Genomic DNA, 19,435 nt, shown 5'->3' with positions numbered 1-19,435 from the left:
TGCGCTTCCACTACCCCCTGGGACAGCTGGCCGCTGCTGAGCGGCATGCGCTGCGGCGTCCCAGGGGTTAAATGCATGCCAGGGGAGCGCGCTTTCCCTATCTCACAGCCGGCGCCTCCCCTGCTGCACACAGCCTCTCTGCTCTGCCTGATTTGCCATAGTGTGTCAGCGCTCCTCCCCCAGGCCGGCCTCCTTCATCCTCTGCTCCTCGGTGGCCATCTTTGAAGCATGGTGAACGCTGCTGGAAGCCTATGAGTGGTGGCATTGCGGTCTGGGTCCCCCAGCATTCCTCTCCTCTGTTTGTCACAGGTCAGTGTATGCAGCGCTGAGTCCTACCAGCCTGAGGGTCTGAGTAGTTGAGAATCAGCGCTAAAAGTGCAGGGATTTGTTTCTTCTGCATTGTATGTGACTAATCTGCTAGCCTGCTGTCTGTACTTTCACTTTCTACTGTCAGTCATATTACTGTCCCTGTCCCTGATCTTGCTCTGCTCAAAGCCCTTGCGGTGCGCGGTGTGCAGGGTGTTATTCACACTATACCAATACGTATAGGTGTGAGTGTCACATACTTACCATCATGTCTGAGACTGATTTTCCTCTCCAGCTTATGTGTACTAAATGTAAGGTACCAATAGCGGAGGGGGAGGGTAACGCGGAGGGGTTATGTCCCCAGTGCCTGACACTGTCACGGCCGATTATGGTCACGGTCCTGGTACAGGAACCTCCCTGGGCTTGTTTCGCTAAGGTGCTTACAACCCTTGTGGGCCAGCTAGCTCCACCACCTGCCTTTACCCAGATGGGTTTGTCCCAGCAGTCAGTGGTGTCGTCACCCATGCGGGAGTTCCCGAGACAATTGATGTTACCCCACAGTCTCCCTGTCCCTTCCCAGGTTTCTCCGGAACCTGCGTGGGTTAATACTCTAACTACATCGGTTCAGCGTTTGTCCGATGTTTTACAGGGGGAGTCTGTGTTGCGGCCTCATAAATGGCCGGTGGCTTCTTTATCTGCTCCTTATGGAGATGACGATGAGACGTCAGATGATGGGGAGATTCTGGATCTATCTGACCAGGAACCTCTCCGTACCAAAGAGCCGGACGCTAAGTCCAAGGTGTATATCCATGGTCTTATTCGTGCGGTCCGCACGGCTTTAGTTATTGATATTGATCCTTCGGTGGCCACATTCAAATATGCCTTTTTAAGGATATTAAGGGTGAGGCTACGGTGTTCCCTCTTTCTGATCAATTAGTGGATCATTTAGAGGAGGCGTGGAAAAATCCAGGTAAACTGTTTCAGCCCCAGAGGCGCTTAGCTGTGGCTTATCCGTTTGCGGTCAATTATTTTTCTAAGTGGGAATCCCCTACGCAAGTGGATTCACATGTCACACGCCTAGTCAAAAGTGCCACGTTGCCTATGCCTTCGATGTAATCCTTGAAGGATGTCACTGACCGAAAAAATATACCTACACAGGCAGGTTAAGTGGACTCTTTTACTGGGGCACTCTTAAATAGTAGTTTGAAATGATATGATGAATAATTGATAAAATAACAATTTTAATTCACTCGTTAAAATACTGGTGCTCACAGCACTGAAAACACTGAATACCAAGACAGGACAAAAAGACGAACATAAACATATAACCTATAATAAATCCTGCCTGAAGTATCCAATCAGTATTCTTATCGCAGGGAAAAAAGGTTAGGGCGAAAATATAGTCCATCTCTTTGAAGAGATGGTGAAGGCTGGCAGCCGCAGACAAGGTAAGTGTGGAAAAACAATAAACACAAAGCAGGTATCCCTTACCAATGGTGACCACACATATCCCTGTTGTTTAACAATAAGCTTAGGTAGGAATGTAACCACATAAGTTACGTGACTGCCACTGTGCAACACGTTTCAGACGCTGCACAGTATACTCTAGCTTGTTGCAGCCTGGAACAAGGCAGTTGATCAGACGGCTGAAGGCAGGGCAGCGCTCACTACTTTTGCTGATGCAGACTACATTATACTGTACAGGTACATTTCTATTCCTTCTGGTGGCAGTGTGACTGATCTGGGGCGCATTAGAGTTTCTGCAATGCTTATGTAACAGAGCCCACCTAACACCCTAGAGGTCCTTAATACACACCACTACCCTGTTGTTTCTATGGACACTAAACTCTCCACTCTCTCATCACTCGGCCTGCACTTATTCTGAGTGAAAGTAGAAGTGGGAAGTTATTTTCCTTCTTTCAGCTACTTATATATATAATTTTTGATGTGTCGAAGCTGAATAATTGGCTGAGACAAGTTCAGTTTAAAATTTAATCGCGGCGACGCCATCTTGCGAATGGCCGCAAGACTCCATTTTGGAAATGAGAGCGCAAGACACCATTTTTGTGGTCAGCGTCAATTCAAGTTATAACTCAGGAGCTAAGAACAGATGGCAATGTTTTTGTTAACCTGCCAAGGGCAACTGGAAAAACAAGCTTTCTGAGTAAAAGTAAATAAGAAGAGACCATGGGTATTTTTACATACAAATTGGGAATCCCTGGATGCAGATAAAGTATAGTTGTGGCAATTGTAATATAATATGTACACAATTGGATTTGTCTGAATCCTAGACAGGATGGCCCCAGATTCCACAGCTTGAGGTGGTAATACATTTGCACTTCACACAAGAGTCTGTGAGAACAAAAGATGTTTTGTTTTCCTTTGAACACACAACAGGTGGGGGCCTGCTGACAACCCTCAGCCATCCACACTGCTGGATGTTAACTTCGTGTATGAGAAATTATGCACTTAAATCTCACCCATTAATAACTAGCGTCCTTATATCAAACCCCGAATACTCACACACTACATATTCGCACACAAGGTTCCATTAGCATCAAATTGTATGATTCAAGTTGGTTAAGTTCGTTTAAATGCTAAGAAATAGAGGTTTTTGATATCTAAGGTATTATACATGATAAGCAAGGTGTGTTTGGTTTCGTTCTGATGCGTACACTTTTTACAGAATCCCGGTGTTATCGGTGGAGAGATCGCATCATGCAAACTCAAGTTACGGATCGCAGAACTTACAAGCAACAAAATGTTTAGTTGATGGAATGTTACAGGAGGCGTTACCAGAAAGACTCCGGCTGTTAGAGGCAGGGAAAGTCTATTTGAAACAACCTGTTAAATGTGTCGTTACATATGCTTCTCCTCTGGGAACCAATGAGATCAGCAGGAAGTTCCCCCTTTGTCCTGTTTCAGTCTGGGGGGGAATAAATACATGTGTCCGAACACTGGTTTGGCAGTTCATGCTGAATTTTGGGTGAACTGAGGATATCTAGTCAGAAGTCTATCTCTGGGTCCAGAGGCGCAGCGTATGTATAACCGTACTTGGGTCTGTATTATTTCCTTTTACGCCTAACTTGTGTATGTATAGATTGCGTGTAACTGACTGTACTTTTACCTGAATAATACTTGTGCGTTGGAAACACAGATTCCACTCCTGTCTTTATTTGCGGTTAAACTGCGTACGCAATTAGCGTTCTGTTTAGAGGTTTTAGGCAGGGTTTTGTCTTAGAGGTTCTAGGCAGGTGAATCTTAGAGGTTTATAGGAAGGAATATATTAAAAGGTTTATTGACGAATTCAACAGATGTTATACACAAATGTGATTTCAATATCAAGGGTTGAGACTTGTGTATTATATGTGCCTCACAAAACAAGCAAGTGATGATTTTCAACACTGTTGTCTATTTGTGGCAAGCCCTGTACCATTCTTACACTGACTGTAGATTGCATGCTAGGCTTTAACAGGGAGCCTGTCAAACACCTAAACTGTGTTTCGTGATAATTAGACACAGAGGGGTAAGAGATACCTGCTTTGTGTTTATTATTTACACTGATGACATGCATAGATGTGATCTCAATGTTAATGGTTGAGACTTGTATAATATGTGTACTTTAGAAACCTAGCAAATGATGATCTTTAAAGCTGTTATCCATTTGTGTCAAGCCTAGAATCATTTTATACTGATTGCAGATTGCATGCTAGGCCTCAATTAGTAGCTTGATAAACATCTGACTGTGGTTTATGGAATTTAGACACAGAGGCACCATTATCCATCGTTTAGAAACAAGTGGATTTATTATGTGGTTACATTCCTACCTAAGCTTATTGTTAAACAACAGGGATATGTGTGGTCACCATTGGTAAGGGATACCTGCTTTGTGTTTATTGTTTTTCCACACTTGCCTTGTCTGCGGCTGCCAGCCTTCACCATCTCTTCAAAGAGATGGACTATATTTTCGCCCTAACCTTTTTTCCCTGCGATAAGAATACTGATTGGATACTTCAGGCAGGATTTATTATATGTTATATGTTTATGTTCGTCTTTTTGTCCTGTCTTGGTATTCAGTGTTTTCAGTGCTGTGAGCACCAGTATTTTAACGAGTGAATTAAAATTGTTATTTTATCAATTATTCATCATATCATTTCAAACTACTATTTAAGAGTGCCCCAGTAAAAGAGTCCACTTAACCTGCCTGCGTAGGGATATTTTTTCTGTTTATAATAATTGACTTTTGGGAGCACCACCAACAATCTCAATTTAACAGGAGGTTCTTCTCCAGTAATTTGTATCTATAGTTGGTTATTCATATTTCTATCCTACTTTTTCTCTTGTGCAGAATCCTTTTTCCCAAATTTCCCCTCCCCCCCCCCCCCCCCATTCCATAAAAATGGATGTCACTGACCGCAAGGTGGAGATCTGCCTCAGATCCGTTTATTCCCTTGCAGGGAAGCATCCAGACCGGCTATGGCCGTGTGTTGGGTAGCCAGAGCTATGGAGCGCTGGGCGGATAATTTGGAGGCGTCTTTGGACTTCGGCTGAACAGACCTAGTTGGTGGGCAATCTCCGAGACTCAGCCACTTACATTAATGAAGCGGCCTTAGATATTTGTATGCTCACCTCTAGGATCTCCTTATGGTTGCGTTCTTGGAAAGCGGACGCGGATTCCAAAAAAGGATTAGAAGGTCTGCCTTTCAATGGACAAAATAGTAGCTACGTTGGCAGCAGCAAAATCTGCATGTCTTCCGTCTGCTACGATTCCTTCTAGTGCTGGTGGGTCGTCCTTTCGGCCTCACAGGGCCCAAGGTAGGCCTAAAGCACAGTCCTTTCCACGGCAGGCTGGGACCAAGAAATTGTCCAAGCCCAAGAAACAATTCTGGAGTACCAGACGTCCGGCTCCTAGGTCAGATAACAAACCTGCGGCCTGACGGTCCGGGCCTCCCTTTGGGGGATCCCAAAGTGGGGGGCCGCCTGCTTCGGTTCGCCCAATGCTGGTCGAGGACTACGACAGACACTTGGGTTCAGGAGGTGGTCTCTCACGGGTATGCCCTCTCCTTTCGGTACAGGCCTCCATCCCTGTTCTTTACCACAGGCCTTCCGCTAGACCGGAGCAAAGCCTCGGAACTGCGGAAGGTTTTGCACACTATTCTCCAGGCCGGAGTTTTAGTGCATGTTCCAATTTCCCAGAGGGGCCTGGGTTTCTATTCCAATCTATTTTTGGTGCAGAAACCCAATGGGTCTTGCCGTCCGATACTAAACCTAAAGGCCCTCAACAAGTCCTTGAGGGTGCCTCTGTTTCGGATGGAGACCCTGCGGTCCATTATTCTGGCACTGGAACCTGGGGACTACATGGTGTCATTGGACATCCAGGACACTTACCTGCATGTCCCTATTCTTTTGCGCCATCAGCAGTTCCTCAGATTGGCAATCGGCAACAACATTTCCAGTTCCGTGCGCTGCCTTTTGGTCTGGTGACTGCTCCACGGGTTTTCACCAAGGTCATGGCGGCTCTCCTGCGGACGCAGGGAGTCCGACTGCTGCCTTATCTGGACGACCTCCTGTTGATAACGGGGTCTCCAGAGCTTCTTTTACACCATCTGGATCTGACGATTGCGGTACTGCAACGTCACAGCTGGTTGATAAACTGGCAGAGGTCCACTCTCACCCCGTCTCAGAGGATCCTGCACCTCGGGGCCTTATTGGACTCCAGGCAGCAGCGGATCTTTGTGTCGGAGGAAAAGATCCTTACTTTGTAGTTGAGGGTGCGCAGTTGTCTGCAGTGTCGTCGAGTGTCGTTACACTAGGCAATGAGGTTATTGGGCTCAATGGTGTCGGTATTCGACATGGTGGAATACGCCCAATTTCACTCCAGAACTCTGCTGCTATTGATCCTGTCCGGATGGAATGGATTGCCTCAGTGTCTCAAGTCCCAGACGATGGGGCTCACTCCGGATGTTCGCCTGTCTCTAGCCTGGTGGTTGCAGACGACCCACCTCAACAAGGGTCGCCCGTTCTGGGTGGCGAACTGGGTCCTGTTAACAACGGACGCCAGTCTCCGGGGCTGGGGAGCTGTCGCGGGTCCACACTTGTTTCAGGGCAGGTGGACTCGGGCGGAAGCGGAGCTTCCAATAAACATTTTGGAGCTCCATGCGGTGTCAAGAGCTCTCCCGCAGTCGGGCAGCACTCGCAGAAGTGTCCCGTATTCTGGTCTGGGCGGAGCGCAATCTCCCAGCAATTTCAGCAGTGTTCATCCCGGGAGTCCTCAACTGGGATGCGGATTTTCTCAGCAGGCAGGACGTGCATCCGGGAGAGTGGTCTTTACACCAGGACGTCTTTCAGAGTCTGGTGGACAAGTGGGGTCTTCCAGAGATAGACCTCATAGCGACCCGGCACAACAACAAGTTGCCGGTGTACGGGTCTCGAACAAGAGACAAAAAGGCGTCTCTGGTGTATGCCCTGTCCGTCCAGTAGACGTTATAGTTTGCCTACCTTTTCCCTCCATTTTACCTTCTTCCGCGGGTAATACGGAAATTCAAAACGAGAAGGAGGTACGCTACTGTTGATGGCTCCCGAGTGGCCCAGACGGCACTGGTTCTCCGACCTCCAGAGTCTGCCAGTAGACGTTCCTCTGAGGTTACCATTACGACCGGATCTGCTGTCACAGGGTCCTTGTCTTCACCCGGACCTGACTCGGCGTGGCTGTTGAAACGGTCATGCTAAGGTCCAGGGGGTTTTCTGGCTCCGTGGTGCAAACCATGCTAAGAGTTCGTAAACCTTCCTCGGCAAGAATCTACCATCGTGTGTGGCATACTTTGTTCCGGTGGTGTAGACCTAGAGGGTATTCACCTAGGGAGTTCCGCCTGTCTAGGGTGTTGGCTTTCCTACAGGATGGACTGGATCATGGGCTTCGCCTGGCTTCTCTGAAAGTGCCGGTGTCTGCCCTGTCAGTCTGGTTTCATCGTGGGATTGCTGCGCTCTCTGATGTGCACACCTTTATGCGAGGTGTTCTTCGCATTCAGCCACCTTTTGTTCCACCGGTGGCACATTGGAATTGGGCTGTGGTCCTGAGAGTTCTCCAGGGACCGCCGTTTAAACCACTGGACTCAGTGGACTTTAAATGGCTTACAGCTAAAACCATATTCCTTCTGGCCATTGCCTCGGCCAGAAGGGTTTCGGATTTAGGGGTTCTCTCTTGTAGACCCCCTTTTCTGAATTTTCATAGGAATAGGGCGGTGCTTCGCACTCGTCCGGGATTCCTTCCCAAAGTGGTATCCTGTTTTAACATCAATGAAGAAATTGTTGTGCCGGCTTTCAATTCACCTGGAATTTCAGTGGGTGAAGCCACTTTGGATGTTGTGCAGGCCTTAAAGGTTTATGTGCACCGCACTTCTTCGTTTAGGAAGTCGGACGCCTTGTTCTCCTCTATGGCTTCCGTAAAAAATGGTTGGCCTGCTTCAAAGCAGACTTTGGCAGGCTGGATTCGTATGGCAATTTCAGTAGCTTATCTTCATGAAGGTCTTTCAGTTCCCTTCTCTGTGAGAGCTCATTCCACTAGGTCTGTGGGTCCTTCGTGGGCAGCTAGACGTGGTGCCTCTGCAGTTCAGATCTGCAAGGCTGCTACGTGGTCTTCTGTCCATACCTTTGTGAGGTATTACGCTTTTGACACCTTTGCCTCTCAGGATGCTTCCTTCGGGCGGCGGATTCTCCTCTCAGCACAGGAGCGTCTCCACCCTTGAAGGATACTGCTTTGGGACATCCCCAAGGTATCCTGTGGATACCCTATGGACCCTGCAGTAGAAAATAAGAGATATGGTAAGAACTTACCTTTGTTATCTCTATTTCTACGAAGTCCATAGGGTTCCACAGGACTCCCGCCCTGTCGCACCTGTACTGCAGATGGGCTTTATTCTGGTCTCCGGTTTTTCCGTATCCCTATGGTGAGATTGTGATTTTCGTGAGTGTCCAGATCTTTCTTCTCTCTCTTTCTTCTCCTCCTCCGGCCTATGGCTTGTGACGTAACTGAGATGCCTTGGCCTGGGGGCGGGGTATAGGAGAGGGACCCAGATGCATCCTGGGAGGCTGAAAACTTTAACTCTGTGGTGCCTGAAGACTGACATCATCACCTATACCCCAAGGTATCCTGTGGAACCCTATGGACTTCGTAGAAATAGAGATAACAAAGGTAAGTTCTTACCATATCTCATTTTTTTTTATTGAAGTTTTAAACTTGCACCTAACATCAAATAGGATACAAAATGATTGAATTGAGGCAGATTTGAAAAACAAATATAGCATACGGTGGGCAGAGGCATATAGCAATGTACATAAGAAGAGAATATGGTACATATTAACAGGAAATACTGAGTACTCTTTAACATAAAATTTAAAACAAAAAAGACTTGAAGGCGCCATTCGAGCCTATAAATCCAGAGATAAGAGAAGTACAGTATGCAAGGATTTTTTTTTTTCCTTCCCCCACCCCCCCCTTAAATAGTAAATGCCCCGATACTACCAACCTTGATATAAGGATCACATTATAAGGCAACAGAGAATATCAAAATAAAAAGCATCCACATCTATCCAATTATCAAAATCATACATATACCCCAAAATAAATAAAAATAAATCAAACCTACCCATAAAACCCTGTATGGTCTAACCCCGACCCAGGCATACTTGGATCCCTAAAAAGAAAATACCCTCCCTATCCCCCTAAGCTACACTATACACTAACTAGACCTCCCCAACCCAAGTAAAGGATTTTAAAACCACATGAATGACATGGGCAATAAACGTAATGTCCCTAAGCTAGGGTAAGCTCTGCTTTTCCGCATTATACGGAAATGGAGTTCCTCTCTTACAGCATATTTTGCAATTTACAAACCTACATAGCACAGAAAATAAAATGAAACCGAAGAATTAAGCATATGTAAAAGACGCGCATAGAATACAAAGGAGAGATTTAAAGAAAATAATTTAAAACCGCAGGATATACAAATTCATAGCGATATGAGGAAGGGGTACAGAAAGTATCCCAATAGACTAGGCATAATGATGGGCTTCAACACACTAATATGGTCATGCCTCAGCCCTGTGAAAGGATGGAATCAAAGAGACAGTACCGTCCCAGCTCACTCGAGGATTAGCAGGACAATACAAATGATACTGAAATTACAAATCCCGCAGTCTCTACACACATAACAACAAGATCTGAGAATGAATCTTCTGAACGACAGCAACCACCTTGAAACACCCAAGAATGAAGTAGTGTATAAACTCAGGTATGTTCACATCCATTGGGAAGTATAAATCTAGATCGCAATCAATTGCAGAAATCGTGAGGGCTGTAAACTCAGAGAGCGAATGTATATCTGGCACCACCTCATCACAATACTGCCAGGTGATGCCACCGGGATAAAAGATATCCACATGCATGTTGTCAAACTTATTAAGAAGCCGCTGAGTAGAAGCCTTTATAGCCTCGAGGATTTGTTGCAGCGAGTCATCCATATTTACGATATACAGCCATGGAGAACTACAAATTCACTATAAACAGGCGTAGTATATGGAACCGGTACACCAGGAGCAAGGGTCTCAATGCAGGAATTCCAGCACAACCAAGAATCGAAGAGAAGATGAAAGGCAGCAGATGTGCTGGAGAGTCACCAGGAGAATTAGATGTCTGCTGAAATAGGAAGCAATGTCCCTCAGTGGAAATATGAACAGGTTGCAAGGATGATGAAATGGCCAGGATGCAGAACACGGAATCTTCTTTCCAAAAAGTGCTGCTGGAAGCTGTCAGGACAAATAAGGAATGCAGGCTGGAAATCCCAGTAAAATTCAAGGGAACAGGCACTGTTACCAGCGGAGCAGAAATCCCCTCAGCAGCTCGACTGCAGCTCCAGGCACATCAGGACAGTGGGGAGTACAAAGGAGAAGCTCCATGGAACCTCCAATCCAAGATGTCTGCCGCTAATTTCCCAGCACACTGCGGGTCGCGTGAGACAGGCAACAGCAGCCAGAGGAGAGGTTGTGACCGACCAGTTTACACAGACTAGGTCTAAGGGGCACCAAGCAGCACAGACTGGAGATCACTTCCAAGAACTGGAGAGAGCCGTCAGCCGGATACAGCAGCGAAGGCAGCCGCCGGAGCTAGGAGCACCACAGCACAGGACCTGGCCACAGAATTCACCAGGCAGCAGTAAAGTAATCACTGGATGGAGAGCATACCAGAGTACTGCAGGAGATGTGGAAGGTAAATACCCCACTGGTATACCCAAATTGAAGAGGGTAGGTCCATCAAAACAGGATAATTAACCAGGATAAAGCGGGAGAGCTGGCAAAAAGCTTCCTATGCCATGCTAGTCCAGGCCAAGGCCTCCACTAGTCTGTCTTGTTACTAAGCTAGCCATTAGCATTGCAGGTTTGCACTGTTTTGTTTGTAGGATGTTAAACCTATGATTACTGCATATGCATTTTTTACAATCTGGGAAACTGTACATGTCTTTATAATTGCACTGTAGTACATTTATATTAAGTGTGTAAGTTCAAGAGTTACAAACTGCACAGTAGACAAATGTCTTGCTCATAGCAGCATCCAATTAATCACAAAAAACATATCCAGCACTCATGGCCGTATTTAATTAGATGCGAAAAGTCGGACAGGTTTCGACTGTCCGACTTTCTGCCTCCTTCGCCATTTTCGAGCATGTCCCCGCTTTTCGCCCTACTCAATTCCAAACCACGTGAAAACGGAAAGCGGCGAATGCAGAAAGTACTGTCAGAAGTGTACACCAATAAAAGATGCACGAACATAGGGAATCAATGTACAAGTGTACTAATACCCCTAATAAGTGTTTGGGGTACTTAAGTAGGTTAAATAGCTTCTTATTAGCGACTATGCAAAAGTGGTGACGAATGGCAATAAACAGTATTTTTTGGTGAAAATAAGTAGTCCTGTCAAATTTGGGGTACTTGAAATGGGTGCTAGCATATTTAAATGTTTCTAAAGTGAACTTTTAAATTTTTTTAACAAAACGCACCTGCTACATGCACCTGCAATCCCAAAACACCTGACCCATCCTTGCAGTCCCCCAAGAAGTCTATTTAGCTAGTTTTTATGCTTATCCCCCCACTTTTTACTTTTTCGCCCCAAAAATGAAAGTATTTTTTTGGGGTGTTCTTAGGTTTTTTTTTTTTTTTCTTTCTTTCCAGATTTGGCCTTTTGGGGGACTATGCCAAGGCTTCTGGGTCATTTCCCCACGTTTGCACCCCAAAATAAAGAATTTGCATTTCTTTTCGCCAGCTATTCATAAGCGAATCTTTTTCGCCTATTGCATTGAGCTTCCGCGTAGGCGAAATCCGTCTGGAATTGTTTGGAGAGAAGTGCCGGCCAGGCGGCAATAGACGAAAACTTATGGTTATGGCTTTTCGCCTCTAATTGAATACGGCCCATAGTGTTAATTCTTCTGTTTTTCAGTAATTTCAAGGATCAAAACAACTTTTTTGCACTTTTTTTTTGGTTGGGAGGGGAGTAATCGCAGTGCTCAGTTGTGCTCATGCCCTGAGAATTCCAGTATTGCAAGACAAAAACCTGTGATAGGGACCGCATAGTGTTGGAGATATGGTCAGAAAGTTATTTCACGGCCCAACTGGTAACTGAATGGCCCCCTCCAAGATTGGGTGCAATCACTATCACACAAGTTCAAAGGATACATAACAGATTTTTTACTCTGGACATCTGGGGTATGCTGGAGGGGGGTATCCTAGGTGTCAGCCTTATGAATGTTCACAAAATATACTAAACCCCCTGCAAGCTGCCCTCAATTACTTCAAGCTCTGTTATTGGACTCTACCAAACCTCCTCCTCACAGAAATATTAACTTAGTTTTCAACAACTTTCCTCCCCAATTTGTTTGACTTCCTATATTCTACCACATCTTAACCAAACTATAATCATACTCCACATACATGGTTGTCAGCAATGGCATTCTTGTGTAACAAGATACCTAGAAAAAACTCTTGTGTTAAGTAGATCATTATTGGTGTAAATCTCGTCCTCCTAATGACTTCCTCAGATATAAGACTAACTACCACTACTATTGAAAGGTTCGGGGACACTGCCAAGCAAACATATTTCCAATCTCTCATCTCTACTTAAGCTTTGAACACTAAGGGGTATATTATACTAAACTGCGGGTTTATAGAACTGGAGTTGTTGCCCATAAGCAAAGAGTCAGATTCTAACATTTATCTAGCACAATATACAAGATAATAGCTAGAATCTGATTGGTTTCTATGGGCAACATCCCCATTTCTATATACCCCTAAGTGTTTTTTTAATACATTTAAATCTCTTCTCAATCTTCCCACACCAAACCCACTAGCTATCAAAGCACAAGATCTTGCTTCCTACCTCAAGTAAAACATTAATATCTGCGCAATGCCCATCCTGAACCCTCTGCCACATTCTTTTCATTTGATCCCATAAATGAAGATGAAATAATCTACTACCGCTCTTCTTGATCCTATACCCTCTTATACCAGCCGAGCTGTGTCTCCTCTGCTCATCAACAACCTTAACTAAAATCTTTAATCTCTGTCTCTCTTCTGGTATTTTCCCTTCATTATTCAAGCATGCAGTGATTACGCTTATTCTAAAAAGAGTTCTGACCCAAACTTTCTCAAATTACTGTCCCATCTCTCAGCTCCCATGCCCCCTCCAAGCTGCTTCAGAGAATTGCCTGCACCCACACACTTTCTTGACTAGCACAACTTATTGAACCCAATTCAGTCCAACTTTCATTCCCAACACTCCACAGAGACTGCATTGTCTAAAGTGGTCAATGATTTGATCACTGCTAAGTCTAAAGGCCTTTACTCACTTCTAATTCTCCTGGATCTGTGCTGTATTTGACAATGTTGACCACTCTCTTCTCATACAAGCGATACAATCCCTAGGTCTTCAGGGCACAATACTATCCTGGTTCTCATCATACTTTATCAAATCACTATCATGGTTCGCTTCTCTGGATCCACCTCCACTCTATTTTTAGCAGTCGGAGTACCATAATGCTCAGTCCTAGGTCCTCTACTTTTCTCTAATGCCACTTCTCTTTTCAAATGAATCAACTCTTTCAGATTTCATATCATCTGTATGTGGATGAAACCCAAATTTACCTATCCTTTCCAGATTTCTCACCATCCATGCTTCTCCGCATCACGGTTTGTCCATCTTTTTTTTTTTCCATCTCACCACCTCAAACGTAGGCTCGCTGCATACGTGTCATATACATCAAAGAAACATATACAGAATACAACCATATACTAGCAAAACTAATTCTTGCACCCATTATTTCCTGCATTGATTATTGCAATAGTCTCCTTTATTGGTCTTACGCTAGACAGACTTCTACCCCTACAATCTATTTTTAATGTAGTGAGTAGACTGATCTGCTCTATCAGGCCCCCATGTATCAACAAAGGAAAATACCAGCAGATTTTTTTCATTTAGTATCACTGTGATTAAAAATGAAAAATCCACTGGTATTTACCAATACTTACCCCTCCGGTGAGGTCCCGCGATTTCCTCCTCCTCTGCGAGGTCCTCCGTTGGGGTGCTGGCAGCGTAACACTGCCAGTGACGGGGCTCCGGTGTAACTCTCCCCTGATGCGTGTTTCTAGTGTGTATCCTATAAAAACTAAAACTAATTTTGACCCCATTTCGACAAACTCTTCAATAAAATCATATACAAGAGTACTGAATAACTTGCTGGATGAGAATGTATTATCCCAGCCCAGAGTATCCAAGTTGCAAGAATTTTTGACACAAACATTGAATACTGGATGTTCCGGCTAGCTGGTGTCACTTCCGTTGCTTGTGGTGCTGTTGATGACGTCGGTGTGAGTTTTCCGGACACACTAGTTGTTGAGATTCACAGGGTGATCATGTCTGTTATATAAGGTAAGATTTTATACATGTTTATTGATTCCAGACGAAGGTTGTATAAACCGAAACATTGAAACTTGACTGAAGGTCTCTGGTCCTATTTGAGTGTTGTAATATACAGCAACAGAATGATTGTAGTTATTATCCTGTCTGTCAAGATGCCGATGCTGGAATCCCGCCACCAGTCGGAATCTCACCACCAGTCAGAATCCCGACTGCCAGGGATCCCGAACCCAAACCCGTATTTTTTTGGGGTACTTCATTTTACTGGTCTTTACTGAGGCAATTTAAGGTTTCATCAGCGCAGTGGTATCTATAATTATTTATCTATTTTTGTGAGGTTGGCAAATGCCTCTTCATTCACTTCTGCAGATTAAAAACCTTCGTCTCTTGTGTCTAACAGGCACTTGGTAATTTGTTTATTTCGTAGGATTTATTAATTCTAATAATCACATCATAACAGGAAACATCAATGGTGGACGTTTCAGCTCTATCTGAGCCTTTGTCAAGATCTCTCCATAAGGCAGCTCATTGTGTCATTGCATGTCTTTTAAATGTTCTGGTTACCATAATAACCTCTTTAAACTTATAAGTGTCTGATTTTACAGCCTATTACCAGTTATTTATCATGTTATGAACCGTTTAATAAACCTGGCCAAGAGGCTTTTCGCCCTTTCCTGGAGCAAGCAAGCAAATTATATCTAGTTATTTACACTGAGTCGGGCACAGAGCCAGATTAAGGGCAGGGGAAGGGGACACAAGGGGCTAGTACCCCCAGACCGCCTCAGAGGGCTCGCAGCCAGAGCTGCATCGACCCAGCACTTGGTGCTGATAGCCGTCCTCCCATGACTGGGCCCTGTGCCTGCGTCGCTACAATAATCAACAAGGCACAGACATGGAGGACAGGGATAACGTGACCCCGGCAAATAAAAGCTTCTTTCTTTTTTTTTCCCCCTCTTCTATGCATTGCTCATGTGACGTTGTGATGTGCGCGTACCAAATAACTGACTTATGAGGAGCCTGCCGCTGCTGCCATGAAGAGTGAGCTGGAGAGACAGCTGGACTCTGGGACTATATAGAGACATAGGGGAGAGGGGAGCTGAGGCTGCTGGAGTGACACAGGGATGGGGAAGCTGAGGCTATGGATAGACGCAGTGGGGGCAGGAGATTTTCCACAACTTTCAAGAATAGAAGGAAACAACTGAGGCACAATCTTCATTAGGACACCAATTCTAAAAAAAAACAAAAAAACATAATACCTCTGTTGTATGATGATGACATTGGTTGTATTTCTACGTAAACAGGCATCTTCCAGATTGCCTACATTATTAGTGAATACCGACTTAAAATACTGTCTCCCCAGAGAGGATCAATTTCTTCAGAGGTTCCCCATGGCAGAGAAACCACCATATAGGTAAGAACAGACTCGAGCCGACTGGCATGTACCTAGCGAGGAGGGATGGGGGACTGAGAGAGGTCCAAGAAAAATTAGTGGGCCGGGCTCAAAGATTCTGTTGTCAGTCCTGCTGTCCAGGGAAGACTCTGTTAGTCTCCAGCATACGCCACTTACTATCAGTTGATTTTGGGTTCCATTCTGATTTTGATGGTGCAGTGGTTTCTATTTGAAGTTCTAAAATGTTCACCGTCAATAGAACTCAAAATCATACAAAAGCATTCATATTGGCCAATACATATCACATGCACTGTATTACCCACAAACCCCTTCATCCCAGTGCTAATTTGGACATCCATGATTTTTAAAAAGTCATTGCTGGGGGGTGTGGCCTGTCAGCCATCTTAGGTGAATGTAGTGATTCAGAGCTCCGTCCCTAACAAACTCCTTTTGAGGCATTTTTCCCTAATACCACGGGCTGGTGAGTGTCTGCCTGCATTGGTAGAGTGCTCCGGACTGCACTCGATCAAAAAGAGCCTCCTATTTGGCGCCTGCCTGGCCGAATCTCTGTCGCAGGCCTAACCCGCCGGTCAGCTCATCCCCTCCAGTGTCCTGACTATACCTCCGGCCCTGCAGTACCTGGCGCATGTTGGAGATCCCCTCCATGCTGACCGTACGGAGGTGAAATCGCTGTTGCTGCTGGCAGACTTTGCCCGCTGAAGTGAAGCTGACCTGATGACTGCCGTTGTACAGGTGCTGCCAGGTGACCCAGTGTGCAGAGGCTGGAAGCTCTCCGGGTTTCTGCTGTGTGTCTGAGTCACCCTGTGCCGGACTCCACGTATACCTGTGCTGCAGAACCTTGTTGCTCCCCTGGAAGCTACCTATGCTGAGCCACTGTTGGAGGGGGGATAAACTCACCACAGGTACAATATCCACTACACTACCTTTAAAGAGACCAGTGCCTGGCAGAGCTGAGTGGATGTGCATAGAGAGCTCCAACTATACTGGCTAATAAATATCCTCCTTCACCGCCTGTTGGGGGCTTTGATACTGCCTGAACTGCGTATCTCAGCTGCCTGTACCCCAGTCTCACTTTCAGGGGTTTCTAGAGGGATAGCGACCCCAGAAGACCACGCACGGCTCCCGGAGTTCTGGGGCCTAGTTCGCGCCTGAAGCCGCAGCATCGATTTCGGCTCCAACTATCCGCAACCTATCACAGTATCATAGAGCAACAAGGTAGACCCTCTTGCTGGTCCCACAGCTCCCGCTAGCCCCACGGCCCCTAAGGGACCCCAAATACCCGCCGCTACTCACCGCACTCCTCGGGAGACTAGTGGCGTCTGCCGATGGGAGCACTGCTGCGGCCCAAGTCCCCTCCATCAGCTGACTCTCTTTCCACCTGGTGCTGCGGCTCGTGTCCGGCGGTGTCCCTCATTAACCCAGTTGCCCCTTGCAGCTGAAGAGGCCTGGAGCACTCATCTATGCCTTATACCTTTTGCCTGACACTCATTCAGCTGGGGTGCCTGTGGAAAAGGTGTGGGAGTATTCCTGTACGGTGCTGCTCACCCCCAAGCCTGAGATTCCAACTTCTGTCTTCTTTGCCGGGACAGCAAGAAAAAGTGCTCACTGACCTGTAGCTGAACCTGTTATAACCTATGATACTACTAAAGAAGGACGCTCACCGCATAGGTGAAGATTTCTCTGGTTCCCTGTTCTTTACTAAGAAGCAGGTCTATACTTAGCTTGATACGCAGGAAGAGAATCTTTTCCATGTGAGATTATCTGGTTTACATTCTCTACTTGTCCTTGCGTCCACCACCAGTGTCACTTCTCTCCAACTTCTTTATCTTTCTACGTTTTTATTATTGTGTCTTGAGAAATCTGCTATGTCTCAACGACCTAAGAAAGCAACGGCAGGAGAGTCTGCAGACTTCTTTCGGCCCAAAGACAAAACTAGACCAAACTCTATACCTGCTCACTCCCCGCCATCTCCATAGGCGACCTCGAGCCTCACGGAGGACCCATCTGCGGTTTCTCCTCTGACATCACTAAAATGATTTAGACTACGATTCAAACTGAACTACGCTCCCTACTTTCCTCCCTGAAGTCTGAAATTGACTCCCTTGGTACGAGGACAGATACTCTCGAGCGTAAAGTAGATGAGAACTGTCAGTATCAGGATGTCACAAGCCAAGAATTATCTGGTATGTGCTCAGAGATAGATCTTCTCAAGGTGCAGATGGAGGATTCTGAGAATAGATAACATTCGCCTGAGAAATATTCCTGAATCTGTTGACACAGAGATGCCCTATCTGAATACCTAGAGGCTCTGATTCATCAGTGCCTACCGGATGCTTCTACAGAGTCCTTACAACTCGACAGAGCTCACAGAGCCCTTCACGCCAAGCCCATGCCTGATCAACCCCCCGTGATGTATTGGTGCCATTTTCATTATTACAAATACAAAGATAAGTTACTTTCTTCAGTTTGTTTTTCCCCTGCTGTCTCATTCCGAGGACACAATCTTTAAATTTATCAGGACCTGGCTCCTTCGACTTTGAGGAAACGCAGAGATCTCATAAATGTTATGAAAGCTCTTCGCAATCATAAAATTAAATATAGATGGGGATTTCCGTTCCATCTCCACGTGTCTCATGAGGGTCACTCATACAGAATTAAGACCCCAGAAGAGGGTTTAGCTCTGCTCCCTAAGCTGGGTATTATTATTATTATTATTATTATTATTATTATTATTAACAGTTTCTTATATAGCGCAGCAAATTCCGTTGCGCTTTACAATTTGAATCAAGATTAACATTATACTGGGTAAAAGACATACATACATGACATACATAAGGGTAAGAGGGTATCGCCCTCGCAGTCGACTGGTGATGAACCCCTTTGGCGATCTGCTCCGACCCCGGAGTGGTCTACCACCTGAATCTGAAGTTACTCGTGGACTCCAGGTGTAATTCTTCCTTTCTTATTAATTGATCCTGTTTGCTTTTATCAACATTTGCCTATTTTTTACACTGTGTAATTGCCTTTAATTTGTTACCCATTACGTATTTTGGCTTTCTTTACATATTACTAGGTCACTGTTTTTAAATAAGGGGCCTCTACATATCTCTTAGCTATTTTTCATGTCGTTAAAATTGTGGGACTTGTCTCTGGAATTTGTGAGTGGTGGGTCTTTGTCATGTATGATTTCTTGCTGCCTTTGCCCATGACTGGACCGCCCTCGCTCTCTCCGTGGGCCAACTTATGTTTAATGTCTGGTTAGGATATATCTGTGGCAGCCAAGTTCCTTTTATTAAAATATATACAAGGTAGCAGCGCTAATATATATATATATATATATATATATATATATATATATATATATTATAACTAGGAGTGTGCACCGGCCCCTTTTCGTGTTTTAGTTTTGGATCTGGATCTTTCTTCGTGTTATGGATCTGGATTGGTTTTGCCAAAACCACCCTTCCGTGTTTTGGGTTCTGGGTTTTGTGTTTTGGATCTGTATTTTTTTTTAAAAAAGCATAAAACAGCTAAAGTCACAGAATGTGTTGGTTTTTCTGCTCCTATGCTATTATTAACCTCAATAACCTTAATTTCCAGTCTATTCTGAACACCTCACAATAGTGTTTTTATGTCCAAAAGGTTGCACCGAGGTAGCTGGATGACTATGCTAAGCGACACGAGTGGGCGGCACAAACACGTGACCCATCTAGGAGTGACACTGCAGTGGCAGACAGGATGGCAGTTTGAAAAACTAG

Source organism: Taudactylus pleione, unplaced genomic scaffold, assembly GCF_031769625.1.
Source record: "Taudactylus pleione unplaced genomic scaffold, aTauple2 ptg000019l, whole genome shotgun sequence".
In the NCBI taxonomy this organism is placed as follows: domain Eukaryota; kingdom Metazoa; phylum Chordata; class Amphibia; order Anura; family Myobatrachidae; genus Taudactylus; species Taudactylus pleione.
The sequence above is the reverse complement of the archived record's forward strand: the minus strand, read 5'-3'. Positions refer to the sequence as shown.